We start from the raw sequence: 14,028 nt of genomic DNA, 5'->3' as shown, positions 1-14,028 counted from the left end.
ACACAGCTGGCAAGCTTCAGTACCTGGGAGATGCTGAAGACATTATCCAGAAAGCCGATGCCCAGGTAGAGGGAGATTCACATGCCCTCTGCAGCACTTTAAGTATCGCTCTTCTAACAAAAGTCTGAACTGATTTTAAATGTTTATGTTGTTTATGTTCAAAAGTCTCTTCCTCTGGCTGTTTAAAGCCAGATCCTCTTCCTGGTATAAATCATCCGACCGCATTGCTCAAGGTCTCTGACTAGGTCTTTGCTGCAGAGGTCTGCAGGCTGTGGTACAGGTATTGTTCTTAGCGACTCTCTCATCCGTGCACAGAAATGTTCCTTCAAGGTTAGTAGTGCTGTTCACCCAGATCTGCTTGGCTCAGTAACTATACACGCGGGCTGGATGCTGTGTGCTGATCACCATCGAGCCGACAAGACCTACTTTCCCTTGTGAACGCAATGCAAGAACTGACTCTGTGCCCTCCTTCAGTGCTCTTACAAACCCGTCTTTTCTATGAATCCATGGTGCGCCTCAGTTCTGCACGCTTGCAGAGTTGTCTGTGTACGCGTTGTGTGAGAGAGATGCAAAGAAGAAAGGATCAAAGATGTAGCCATAAGCTGAACATCTGCTTCTGCCCATGATCTGTTTGCCTGGACATTTTCTTATCTCCCATGCCTTTCATAAACTCCGGGACTTTCAGACCAATCCCTCCTGTCTTCCACTGCATTATTCTGTCCTGTGCTAAAAGAATGAATGCAATGTATATGTGTCTAGAAATTAAGAACCCGTGGAAAGGTTGCAAAGGAAATGTGACCACTGTTATAGCCAAAGGGCTAGAACAACACTGATGGAATTGCTGTCTAAATAAGGAGATGGGGTAAGTTTTATGTCTCTGTTTGAAATTGTTTGTATTTTTTAATTAGGTTCCTGTAGGAGATGAGCTGGGGCTTAGAACTTGATTCTTTAAGGGAGTCTCTTGTGAGAGGCCACGTAAAGGTCAGCAAAACTTGCCTTATTAAGAAAGAATGAGGAGAAAAAAAAAAGATAAGAAGAGCCTGGAGATGCTTTGATTGAAAAGAGCATGCTCAATTGCACAACTACACCGTGTCTTTTTATCCGGTAAGGCAGTGGCTTCTGTGCTCACTGACTCTATTTCAGATCCTAATCCAAAGATTTCATAGTGGGGCTCATCCAAAAGCCATCAGGATCACTTCTACAGTTTTCCATGAGCTTTGAATTGGACTCTGTCCACATGTATCCAATTAAACCAGTCACTTTGACTCTTGAGATATCTTCCTTTCATCCTCTTGCCACAAGACTGATGTTTTCTCAGGACGAGACGACGCACACTCTCCATCATCAACGCTAAGAGTAGTGGATGCATAAAAACCCCACCGGCACCAAACAGCTGATACATCAGATTGTGCCATAACTTCACACTGTGTTCAATCCTATTGATGTCAGTTCTGTGCAGCGTTTGGCCCTAGACTTTCCCACAATGGGATCCCATTGTCCCTGCATGAGAATATGTCTTGGACAAATTGCCATGTCACATGCATTCAGAGGGCCGTGATAAACCCTCCATCTTCGCACAGGGCTCCTAGTTACATCAAAGGAATTTCTGCATAAAAACAAGGGTAAAATATGCCTCTAATTTCAGGTTAAATTATACCATTAAAGCATGGGCTAAAGTAAGAGGCAGCAAGGAAGCTGAACCACATTAGGGAGCACATCCAAAGAGCTGCGTCTCAGAAAAAAATGCAATCCTTTATACTACAGGCTTCTGGCACAAACGGGGAAGAATCTGTGGTGTGCCTTTTCAGGGAACAAGCTATCTCCTTTCCTTCCTTCCAGGCAGCCCCACTGGGACGCAGAGAAAAAGAAGGAATCTGTGATTTAATATGCTCTTTGCCTCTCTCTTCACACTGACTCCAAGCAAAGACCCGTGGGCCTGGTCCCTGACTCCGTCACTTCAGCTATCCAGAGACTGTGAAAAAACAAGGATGCTCTTTACTCTCTCCCCTCCCTTCAACTGTATGGGTGCTCCTGAGATAAACAGTTTAGCTCATGGGGAGAAAACATCCAAAGCTGGTTTAGCAGTGAGTATTCTGATGACATACGGGATCGTATGGTAGAAATGGCACGCATGTATGGATGTCTCTTGCATGTGTAAGCATGATTACAGAAGTCAAGATGAACTATTATCTGTAAGAGTCTAAGACAATAATTTGTTGGCAACAGCACAAGGTTCTTGAACCAGAGTAAAATCTGAAATGCAACTTTCAGCTGAGAGTATTGTGGAGACACAACTGAGAAGGAGATTCTGCAGGGCCAGCGGATTCGATTAATTTATGATGGCGTCTGACCCGCACTGGGGTATCCCGAGGTCATACGCATAAAAAGTGATGCCTCTTTCCATGCCTTTGCTTTTACTAAAAACTCCTTGCATGGCCCATGACAGTTTTAACTTTTCACAAGACACTCACAAATGAGAATCTTCTTCCTTGTGGGCCTGCTAATGGAAATCCCCTCGTACAGTTATCAGTCACTGTCATACAATAGCTTCTTGTCTCTAAGTACTTTGATGTTGCACATAAGAGCCGTGGATCAATTACATTCATTTTTCCCATTACCAGGCAAATATTTGGACATTTTCTGTTGAGTTGATTCAAGGCAGAACTAAACCAAAGGAGCTGCATACTGTGCAGGCATTTCTAACCTTCAGAAGCTGAAGGTTTTGTGACCTGGGAGAATTAATAGGTGTTTATTCTAGCAGGGTAAATGGAAAAAGACCATTTCTATTTTAAGGAGATAAATGAAAAGCGGGGAAGATGGGGTTTGTTATGACAAAATTGTTCATAAGTGGCATGCTGAAATGAGGAAAAGCAGCTATGTATTTATATCATAATCCCCATGGAATGTTTGTCGAGAGACGCTCAAGCGGCAAAACACATGAGTGATAATTGTGGTGTTCCCTCACTTACCAAAACAAGCCTTTTCCACTAAAACTAGCCTGTTGAGGCTCTCTCCGTTGCATAGGTTCAAAATACACCTTTCTTCTGCGGTGAAAATCCAGGTCTTTTTCATTAAGCTGTGATTTCTTGCACCAAGGAGAACACATAGGGCTATTTCTTCTTGCCTCTTCCAGACAATAGCTGTGAAGTCTTCCACCACCGTGTCAGAAACACATAGTGAAAACATGCCACTTGCCAGGATTCTTCTGCAGCGCAGAAGAAGGGAGGCGAGCCAGCTGGCGTGCCCAGCAGTGGCAGTCTCAAGTGCCTACCACGCTCAGGAATGTCATAAAGCGAGAGTGAACGGACGGCGTTCTCCAAACATGGTGCTGGAGCTATGCCTCAGCTGGTACTGCTCTGCTCAGCTTCCTCAAGTTTGCTACTAACTCTGATGGGAATTTGGGCTCGAACAAGGGGTTCATTGAGAGATGCTTGGTTGGGTCATCAATTTTTCATTAAATCTTTTTTTTCAGCAGACAAGACGGATTCCCTGAAACCACTTTTTCCATAATCCGGAAAGGAATTTCTGTGCCTGTGGTATAGAGAAACACTCTGTTAATTCAGCTGTATTGCTGCTCTGGTGCTGGGGATCAGAGCGTGTCAGCCGTACGGAAAGACAGAGCAGCAGCTTGTATGGGCTTCAGTCCCCGCTTCCAGAAACCAGGAGCTGCTGAATGACAGGGGTGCTGAATCCTTAGGAGTAGCCCCAAAAGAGGATTCCTCCCCAAGAAGACCATGTGCTAGTTTCAGGAAATTCAGATGGTGAAATTGTTGTCAATGTTATCTTATTTAGGCAATGGATTTCAAGCCATTCAAGGAATTAACAAGTGAATGGATAACGTTCTTTGCAGGGATATTCATAACGTTCATTGCAAAACTATGCCCATGACCTTTTTCCTAACGGAGTTTTAATCTTTTTATTTAAGCCTTTCTGAAATAATGTGAGCTTCTTAGGGCGCATTTCCATTTACTGCGAAGCTGGCCTTCAGCCGGAATTCCTTCTTGGGAAAACGACAGGATTTCCATTGGGCTGGAAAGATTTTTCATTAATGTTGGGTCTTTGGAATAGAAAATGAGGCCAATCTGAACCCAGGAAAAAAGGACACACATAAGAACTTACACATGCAATTGGTTTCGAATCCTTAAATCCTATTTATAGGCCTTGGTATGAAATTATCAGATCCGTCACTTCCAAGTGAATACCTTCTGACACTTCTTACGTGTTTAAACAGGAGAAGGTACAGTCTAACACTGCTATCTGCTGTGACTGTCAGGAAGGGCATAAATCATAGTTATCTGAAGGCCCGATGCTGTTCCATTTGTGTAAATTTGAGTCAGGAGAAATACCACTGTAATCAATGGACTGTACAATTGTATAGATAGCAGGACAAGGGTGCCCCAGACACATTGTGCTTGGCACGTTTTATCTTTCCATACCCATTTTCCTGGCTTCACCTCCTTTTCTTTGTTCCTTAAAGAGAAAGACTGCAAAGAACTCCAGCTGGAAACAGCCTTATCACAGGGAACCACCCCCAGAGCAGTGTGGCTTTTATTAGGCATTGCCTTGCAACTCCGTGCCAGGACTTGAACTGAGGACAAGGGAACTTGGTGCGTTATTGCAAGAAGCCCATTGTGATTTGTAGCTTAAAATGCACTATTGAATTTTCATTCGAGATGCACTTACGGCACACACAATCCCCCAGGATAGGTTGACTCTTTCCATTTACGGCTCAAGCGCTTTGCTGGAGGCATCATCACTCATCACGATGTCACGTCGTGGTTATTTGTCTGCTGGGTAGAGGCATTTGAGTTCAAAGTGAAAGTACCAATTGCGCTAGCTGTAATTATAAGTTTTGCAGCATATTGAAGCAAATCGATGCGGTCTGGGGCTTGCAAGCACAAATGCTGTGAGGTGCTGAGAACATCTGCTGCGCGACCTCAGCTCCCATCCAGGGTGATGGGAAGCAAACGGGCCTTGTCTTTGTCAGGGTCAGACCACTGACGATTAAGCAGTTCTAGCCAATATGATCTCATTCTTATTTGTCTGGGACGTTATGAAACACAACACGAAGGAAGTTCAGATGTGGTAGCAGAATACAAAGCACTAACACACCCAGCGTGCTGCTTGAAACGGGCTCCTTTATAATCCTGTATTTCCCAGGCAAACACTTGTGAACATCGAAGTAAAACAAAACACATTTCCTTTTCATGAAGAAAATGCCTTCAAAACCACAGGATTAACAACACCAGGGAAGGACAATCCCCTGAAGGGCCTAAATCTTGTTTCCAAACCTTGGCCTGAGTTAACTCTGTTCAAGTTGAGGTTTTTTTATGATAAAGCATGGAAAGCATTTTTGTCATAAAGGCATAGCACGGTCAAACACACCCTGAACAGATTCTGAAGTGATACCTCGTGATGTGAACACGCTCACTGATTACAGAGGACATTCCGATGGCGAGGGTGGGAAATGGGACTCAGGCATCCTGGGTTTGCTTTCTGGCTTGGCTGCAGGTTTGCCTGCGCACACACACAGGAGCAAATCGCTTCATCTGGATTGCGGTGTCACGGCTAAAGAAAATAAATCACGTTCTCTGAGTCAGAAGCAGTACAGGTGGGAGAACTTTCCTGCCACTCCTCTCCCCACCCAGAAGTAAAGACAGAGCTAAACATGTGCTAAAAACTGCTAATATTAAGCTATTTATGCAGTAAAGCAAAGAGCAGTGTGGGAAAATTCACCGTCATCACTCGTTTTGCTTGTTGAATCCCGCTGTTTTTGCTGGGAGACAGGAAATGATGAAATTATTTAACAATTTTTAGTTCCAAGTTTGCAAGAGGCTCTTCCTTTAGGCATCTCTCTCGTGTGTCTCCTGCCCAGGCTGTGTCCAGCTATCCAGTTGGAAGATAAAAACTGTCACATCAGTGAGCATCCCTGGAAATGAGGAGAACTATATAGACAAAAAGCCTAGCTGGGCTTTCACTGTGGGGTGAAAGCGTAAGAAATATAACACGGGCTCAGAGCAGTGTGTCTCTGACAGTGTTTTACCTCTGGCAGCAGGTTCAGTCCCATGCCCTTCTTCTGAGTGTCTGCTCTTCGGCTATTGCCTACTTCCCATCTTCCAACACGTAGCAAGTTAAGTACTCTGTGAGCCAGAGGCAGCATGTAAACCAGAAGTTATTAATACCCGAAAGAGCATTTGATCTTCATGAATTTGGCTACTTCAGTGATTTCAGGAGTTCCACAATTCAGTGATGTATTGAACAAAACAAATCACTTCCTGTTGCTGTATTTCCTATTGTCGAGTAAGATGGCTCCTAATTCCTGTGCTGTTGCAAAAGTTTTGTATCTTTATAATTATGAATCCGGATAGTTTTACAGCATTCCCTAGGACAAGGGGTGATGGGTTCAAACTGGAACAGGGCGAGTTCAGGTCAGATCTAAGGCAGAAGCTCTTCCCTGTGAGGGGCTCGGAGCAAGCTTCTCTAGCGGAAGGTGTCCCTGCCTGTGGCTGGGGGTTGGAGCTGGATGAGCTTTAAGGTCCCTTCCAACCCAAACCATCCTATGATCACTTTTGAAAGTGAAAGGGCATTACCTTTTGAGACTCCTTTATAGAAACCTCCTTTGCTTATTCTTGTTCCCATTACCTATACCTTTCACGTTATCCTGACGCTGGTGCTGATTTGATCAGTCCTAATGACAGCTGATGTGACAGTGACAATTTCATAACGGGATTCTTCCAGATCTGCTGTGTGAATACCATCTATTGTTACGGTGGCACTGATTTGCTCTAAAATCTCCAGCCCTCCGACCTGGGAGTTTGCGCAGACTCATTCTGTGTAAAGAATGACCCCAGTGTTCAGGCCTCCCACCTCATTTACAGTGGGAACTAGCACAGATAATTCCTTTAGCTGTTCCATAATGTCTTTATCTTCCTTTGCTGCTTCTTCTCACCCTGCTAGCTGTCCAACTGTGCTGCTTCTGATGTATAGACAAAAGGCTTTACTGTTAGCTCTCGTTTCTCCTGCAAGTTGCTTCCACTAATATTTTTGGCTTGCTTTGCTGTGGTTTAACATTTATTTTGCTGGGAATTATACTCTTCCGCTGTTTTCTTTCTCTGGACTCGGTTTCCATACTTTGGAAGATGTCTTTTCGTTCTGAATGGCGTCTGTTACACTGCTGTCTGACTAGGCCAGCTGCTTCTGGCTGTGGCCCATTCAGAGTCCCTTTTTACAATGCTATTGATGACTGGCATATTGCTCCTTTAAAAAGTATGCTGCTGCTTGCAAGTCTTTCTTAACTGCTATTTCCAGCTCCCAGGGAACTTCCTCATTTTTACGTTAACTCCCCAGCTATTTTTCAGAAGTATTTGGGGGAACACTTACATGTTACTCATGAACCAAAAAGTCTTTCATGCAAGTTGCAGTAGGGTAAGCATCCTTCAGCAAAGCTGTGTGAGAAGACTACAAATGAAGCCTCAATAGCTCTCACCCTCAGCCTCTGGGCAGCACCTTAGGGAAACCTCACGGTGGCTTTCTGCTTACGTGGATCTTCTTAAAGTGATACATGGAAACACAGCACAATGTGAATGTAAGGGGCACATGTTGTTAATGCGGATACGAAAAAGAAGAATGGAATACAAAGGGTATCATGTTTGCATAAAAACTGGGCCTTGACTGCCACGTCCTTAAGTATCCCTTGGTTCTTTTGCAGGAATATGAGTATGCTTGTGCCGTGCCAAATTGCTTTTCCTTAATATCTGTGAATGTAAATGAGGATGCATGGAGCTACTGCTCTGCATTTCTATCTGCTTTAAATAACAAGTGAAATGTTTCTTTTTAGAGGACATATTGCATATCTTTCACAAGCAGGAGAATTGATGTAGATAACGTACCACATACATTGGATACGCGTGTGTATAAGTGTATAATAAAAATGCATGTTTAAGGTTGCTTATGCATATACGTTCTACACTCGTAATGGTGCACAATAGATGCTTCTTTTTCAAGAGAGTAGGATAAGGGTATTCCTGACAGTGGGAAAGAAGAGCTGATTTAGTTCTTTATTTTCCACTCTGAGCTCTGAATCCCATAAGGAAGCTAGTGGATTTTTACAGATCGAAGGAATAAGCTGGGAAGGCTGGGAAAGCAGATGTGATTGTGAATGACAAATAATGCAATCCTGTTCAAGGAAAATGGCTTTTCTGGTGCTTTCCCAACTGATGTGGCTTTTTTTTTTTCTCTGTATGAAAGCTGCAGTAGATTGAAAGAATAACTCTGAAGCGAATCTCACAACTCACATAGTGTATCATGGACCCAATCAGTTTGTTTTCAATTAAATTTTAATTTATTTATCTTTTTAATTACAGCCTTGCTTGAAAGAGGGAAATCCATGCACAAAGGAGAGCTTTTATCAGAGATTTTCTAATAAGCCTAGTTCTGAACTCCTTAGAGAGCCCAAAGCATTTGACCTAGAAATCACTGCTCTGGAATGACCCGGGGAAAGCTGACGCTCTCCTTCCTGTTTGTCAGAGATATAAGGGTTTGGGGTGATCAAAAATTGCTTTATTACACATTTAACGTCTCTGGGTTTGTTTCTCGCAGTAACTCCGAAGCAGCTTTTTGTTACCGCAGAAGGAGTCCGAAGCAATAAAGCAGCAAAGGCAGAAAGACGTGTACGTTTAGCCAGAGCCACACTGTCATTTTATCATACAAGCCGTGTCAGCTGGCGGCAGCGTGAGTAATCCAAGCTTCAAACAATATCACTCTGCAGATAAATCAATGAATACAGACAGAAACAAGCTAAGGCTCTTTGAGGCAGCCTAATGATCGGTCGTTTCTTCTAATAGCTTGTCAGATTTCGGCCTGTCAAGCCTGAAGATTTAGGGACACGGATTCACTGGAGATTTCCTGATTGCATTCCTGCTGGGCTATCGAGGAGTCACAATAGGAGACTCCTAGGGAAAGGGGAGCAAACGGATCGCCTTCAGGCCTTTCTGAGGCACAGGTTATTGTCATGCCTCAACTAAATCCTAATTACTCCGGTTAACAATGCAAGCCTGTCACTGCCCATGCATAATAGGGAAAAAGGTCGCCCTAATGGCTATGAAATGCTGCCACTTCTGCTCCGGCCTTCACACGTGCCTGGCTGGGGCTTTCTCCATCCCTGCGTGCCATTCGCCCAGCTGCTGTTTCCAAAATAACCTTACCGGGGGGAGCCCCATTTGCAATGCAGACCAGACCTGAGCTCACAACTGCCTCGCAAGCTGGGCTGCAGGATTTAAAACATATGGAGAAGTGAGGGCTCTGCATATCAGAGTTCTTCCTTCTGCGTCCTGGCTTTAACGGCAAAGGTCCGCGTTAGGTTGCTATTGAAATGTAATGCAATTTTTATGTGGTTTAGGATACTATCGTCTGCCTCAGAGCTTGGTCACTGCCTAGGGGTTAAACATCTCTGAGGTGTAACAGAAATAATACTTCAGGGAGGGTGTTTGCAACAGCCTATGCACATCTACTGAGAAGGAAATGTCCAACAGTTTAGTGAGAGGTATAGCATTGCTTTCAAGGGGAAAAAAACAACCGGGGGGGGGGGGGGGGGGAGACAGCAAAGACAAAGCTTTTAAAATAGAGGAAATACTTTATTTCTAGGCAAAAAGCCTGTTTTGAGATGCTCACCCCAGCAGGGCAGCAGAGTGCAGTCATCTCTACTGCTTTGCTAATGTTCAACGCTTGCCCTCTCATCTTCTGTTAACTCTGTGGTCTAATCCTGGCGTCATGAAAACTGACTTCAGGATTCTCTAAGGAATGCCTGGTACCGCTGGAATTCCCTGCAAAGGTCCCATTAGCACCAGCGGCTGGGTCCAGTGCTGGGAAGAGAGGGACCTGGTGCCAAGGGGACGCAGGGAGCAGAGGTTGTGTCCTGATATCCATGGCCAGGGTGTGAAAGCGGACCCAGGAAATCGGTGTAGACATGAGTGGTAAGAATGAATATCAGTGTCACCGGTTTGAGGTGGAAATGGGCTCCTCCAGCTCTGACCAAGAAGCTTGGCTCCTGCAGAGTTCTGAGCACCTCACAGGATTAGCCCATGCTGGCTCCATGCCGGTGCAGGGAGCCTTTGTACCCTTCACCTCCAGACAGATACACGTTAAACAGAAAGTGATGGAGTGAAGCGATTAAGCCTACAAAATTAAATCATAGAATCAACTCTTTTGCTTTTTTGTTTCCTCTTGTAAAGGACTTCTCCTGGAACTGCTGGATGCTTTTTTGCCACATCCCTCGGCTGGGGGCAGAGGATGCTGAAAGAAGGTTTTGTCCTGGAAAAGCAGAAAATGCCACCACTTCTTTGGTGAATATTTGCACGTTCTCTCCTTCTGCCTCTCAGTGTTTCTTTGGCCTCGCACATTAGGATTTTATCAGGTAATCAACTGGTAAGGAACATTCACCTGGAACCGAAAAGGATTCACCTGGTCTAAAAGGAAATTTCAAGTTAGAACATAAGAAAACAAAACATGCTCGTGATGTGCTTTGAGAACACAAAGCCGTTTGCGGGCCAGAGCAACGTGCTGCTTTCCTTTAAGTCCCCGGGCAGCCTGTCCAGCTGGTGGCCCCCTGCCCCTTCCTGGGATGCTCGAATGCCATGTTCTCGGTGCCTGGGTGCTGCCTGCCTGGCCGGCAGCTAACGGAAGGTACCCGCAGACTGGCCCTTTCTGCTGGGTGTTTGGAAACGCGGATGTTTCATTCCAGAGCAAAATGAAATGTTGACAACCTGGAATTTCCCACAAAACAGATGTTTCCTTTTCTGGCCAGCTCTAACGCGCACAAACACACACACACACACACGCGTATCTGCAGAATTATTAACTGCCATGTAATGACACCAGGGTGTATGCCCGCTTCCACCGTGTGGTATGGAGGGAATCCAGCCGTCAAAACCCCTGTGTTCGAGCAGCCACCAGAGAAGCCACGGAGCCTGGGAGGCACTTAGGTGGCATAACTCCTTCTTCATGCAGCAAGCCTTGTGCAGTGCCACGGTGGGAGGCTGTGGAGGAAGGCGAGCAGTGCCGGTCCGAGGAGCCTACAGGGAGCCGCTGGGCACAGCCAGAGCGCTCCTTAACCGAACAAAGCACAAGGCAAGCATCCATCCCTGTTTGGATCAGCAGTGATGAGTTTGCCTCCATCCCCTGGGAGCGCTTTTTGCCCCTTTTTCTTTCTGTTTGAGTTTAGAGCAGCAGTCGCAAAGCGCCAAAAGCTCTCGGAAAGCCTGCGTTACATCAGGCGAGTTAAGCGTACTGACCCTGTGAGCCAGCCCGCAGGGAAGAGCAACAGGAGGGAGATTGCAGAGGCAGATAGCACTACTTAAGTAGCAATTCATTGCGAACCACTTTTCTAAGCTGTTGATAGAAGCATTAAGTGTGAGAGAGGAAGGGGACTTATCTTCTTGCCCAAGCAGAGCACTAATGACTCCATAATGACTGCTAAATAAGGTTGCCAATAATCTCCATTTAATTACACAGCTCTAGCATGTCCTAAAAAGGAAAGAAAGCACAAAAGGCTCCAGCAGTCCTATGGCACCCGGTAGTGCTTAGCTTAGGACTTGCATGGGCACATGGGGATTTATCCACGTGTGAAACGCATGTGGATACACAGCCTGGAAGACAATTCACTCCCCATCCCTCGTCCCGTCTGACGTGAAATGAGTTTGCTCAGCTCTTGATGCAGTACATGCTGTGCCTGCCGTAGCTCGTGAGCACCCGGGCAGGCTCTCCTCGGGGCAGAAGCACGCGTGGTTTCACCGATGTACCTCTTCAGAAGGGTTTTCCCTTTCACCGGAGGGGACTACAAAAGAAGGGTGTTTAATGAACACAGCACCGCTTCATGGGACGGTTCGAGGGGTGTTTTCAGACAGATGCCTATTGTAAGAGCTGGTGACTGACACAATGGCCCTTTGAAAAGCCTGGAAGTATGAATTCCCTCTTTATCATTACTAATTTTTTTACGGATGCTGAAAGTCTGAAAATGGCCGCTGTTTGAAATAACAGCTTGACGGTACGCTATGAATGCGACGGGCTCAGGAGAGGATTTCACTTCAGCACAAAAATCGGGTTTTGGCTTATATTCCAAAGCTTTCCTAACCCTCATTTCACTAAAACGCTTCTTCAGGCACAGCGCGGATTGAGGCCAATGCAAACCCTGGTTTCATCTGGAATACTCAGCAAGGTAATTGATAAAAAGCATGGCATAATAGGTGAAGGCTCTGTGGTTTGATTTCGCCACCAGCTCAAGCAGACTTGGTCGTTACAAATAATACAAATTAGGGAAACACCCCAGATTTCCACTTACTGTGTGGAGAGAGAGCCAAATTCTGGGTTGGGGGATTAAATGATAATGTGCAAGGCAGCGAGGCAGGAATGAAGAGCAGCTCCAGAAGTGTGTCTTTGTGGAAACACAGGGTGATCTCGGTCATCAGCCAGCGCACGTTTCAGTTTAGCCGTGTGGGTTAAACGTGCTGCCTTTAAAGCTCCGGCTGATGAACTCTGTTGGTTGCTCTTTGTGGTAAGCTTGCAGACCATTCCCTACCCTGCCCCTCGTTTGGACGTACAGAGCAGAAGCGTAGGTGTGAAAATCCGCAAACCAGAGTTTTACCTTAGATTAGGTGGGAATTGTGTTCTTAAGGGAAGGAGGGGTACGCTGAGTAACAGTCAGAGAACTGCTGTGTGTCAGCATCCTATAAACGTGATGGCAAGAACTGATTCCACAAAGAGGAAGAGGTGCAGAAGGGCAGCGAAGGAGCAGACCTGCCTGCGGGAACCTTTCCTATGCTTCCAGGGCCATAGCTAATGGTCCCCATTTCAGAAGGGTATAACAACAGTGCCAGATGCTACAGCTGATTATAATAGAGAGCTAACAGCTTTACAGAAGCAGTAGTAAAAGAGGCACAGCCACATCTACTCATCTCATTGTGAATACTGCCTGGTTGATACACTGGAGGGAAGGGAAAAGGTGCCAACGTTGAACAAAGCCAAGTGCAAGGTCCTGCCCCTGGGCTGGGGCAATCCCAGGCACAGGTGGGGCAGCCTGAGGAGAAGGACTTGGGGATGTTGGCTGATGAGAACCATACAAAGACAGGCTGAGAACATTGGGGCTGTTCAGCCTGGAGGAGAGAAGCTGCGTGGAGACCTCAGAGCAGCTTCCAGTGTCTGAAGGGGGCTACAGGGATGCTGGGGAGGGGCTCTTCATCAGGGTCTGCGGCCATGGGACAAGGGGTGATGGGTTCAAACTGAAAGAGGGCAAGTTCAGGTGAGATCTAAGGCAGAAGCTCTTCCCTAGGAGGGTGCTGAGGCGCTGGCACAGGGTGCCCAGAGAAGCTGTGGCTGCCCCATCCCTGGCAGTGTTCGAGGCCAGGGGTTGGAGCAGGATGAGCTTTAGGTCCCTTCCAACCCAAGCCAGTCCTGGATTCTATAACACAGCACAGAAACCTGAGGGAGCTCAGGTCACAGCGGACGGGAAGCCCCTGCAGCATGGAGCCAACCTCTCTGTTCCCCTTGCAGAGTCCCCTGGAAAAGGGCAAGCAGGAAGACGCAGGCAGCAGGCTCTTTCCCAGCATCCAGCACCCTCCTTTTCCTGTGCAGTGGAGACACGGGAGAAAAACAAGTGCAAGCAGAAGGAGATGCCAAGAGAAGAAGCTGAGCTCAGTGCAGAATACAAGCCCCAAAAGGCAATGGGAAATGAGGAAAGGCTTTGAATTCCTCCAGTGGAAAGCGTTAGAGCGTGCACACAGCCTGCAGTGCTCCTATCGGGCAAGCAGCAGCCATTTCCCTCTTCCTAGCCTCATTTTTTTTTCCATTAAAAAAGACAATAAAAGTGGCCGTTGATGTGGATCAGCTCCTGAACTGTCTTTTCTCGAGGTAATGCTTCCTGTCTGAGGGGCTGCTTCTGGCTGGCTGGGTTTGCTGGCTGAGACTTTCAAAGTCACCCGGGGAACCTGCATGTGCACACATGGGCCATGAATTCAGGCAGGAACTGTCATCTGAGCC

This window comes from Pezoporus wallicus, unplaced genomic scaffold, assembly GCF_028554395.1.
Source record: "Pezoporus wallicus isolate ANWC-B61680 ecotype Strahan unplaced genomic scaffold, APGP_CSIRO_Pwel_v1 contig_11493, whole genome shotgun sequence".
NCBI classification, from domain to species: domain Eukaryota; kingdom Metazoa; phylum Chordata; class Aves; order Psittaciformes; family Psittacidae; genus Pezoporus; species Pezoporus wallicus.
The sequence above is the reverse complement of the archived record's forward strand: the minus strand, read 5'-3'. Positions refer to the sequence as shown.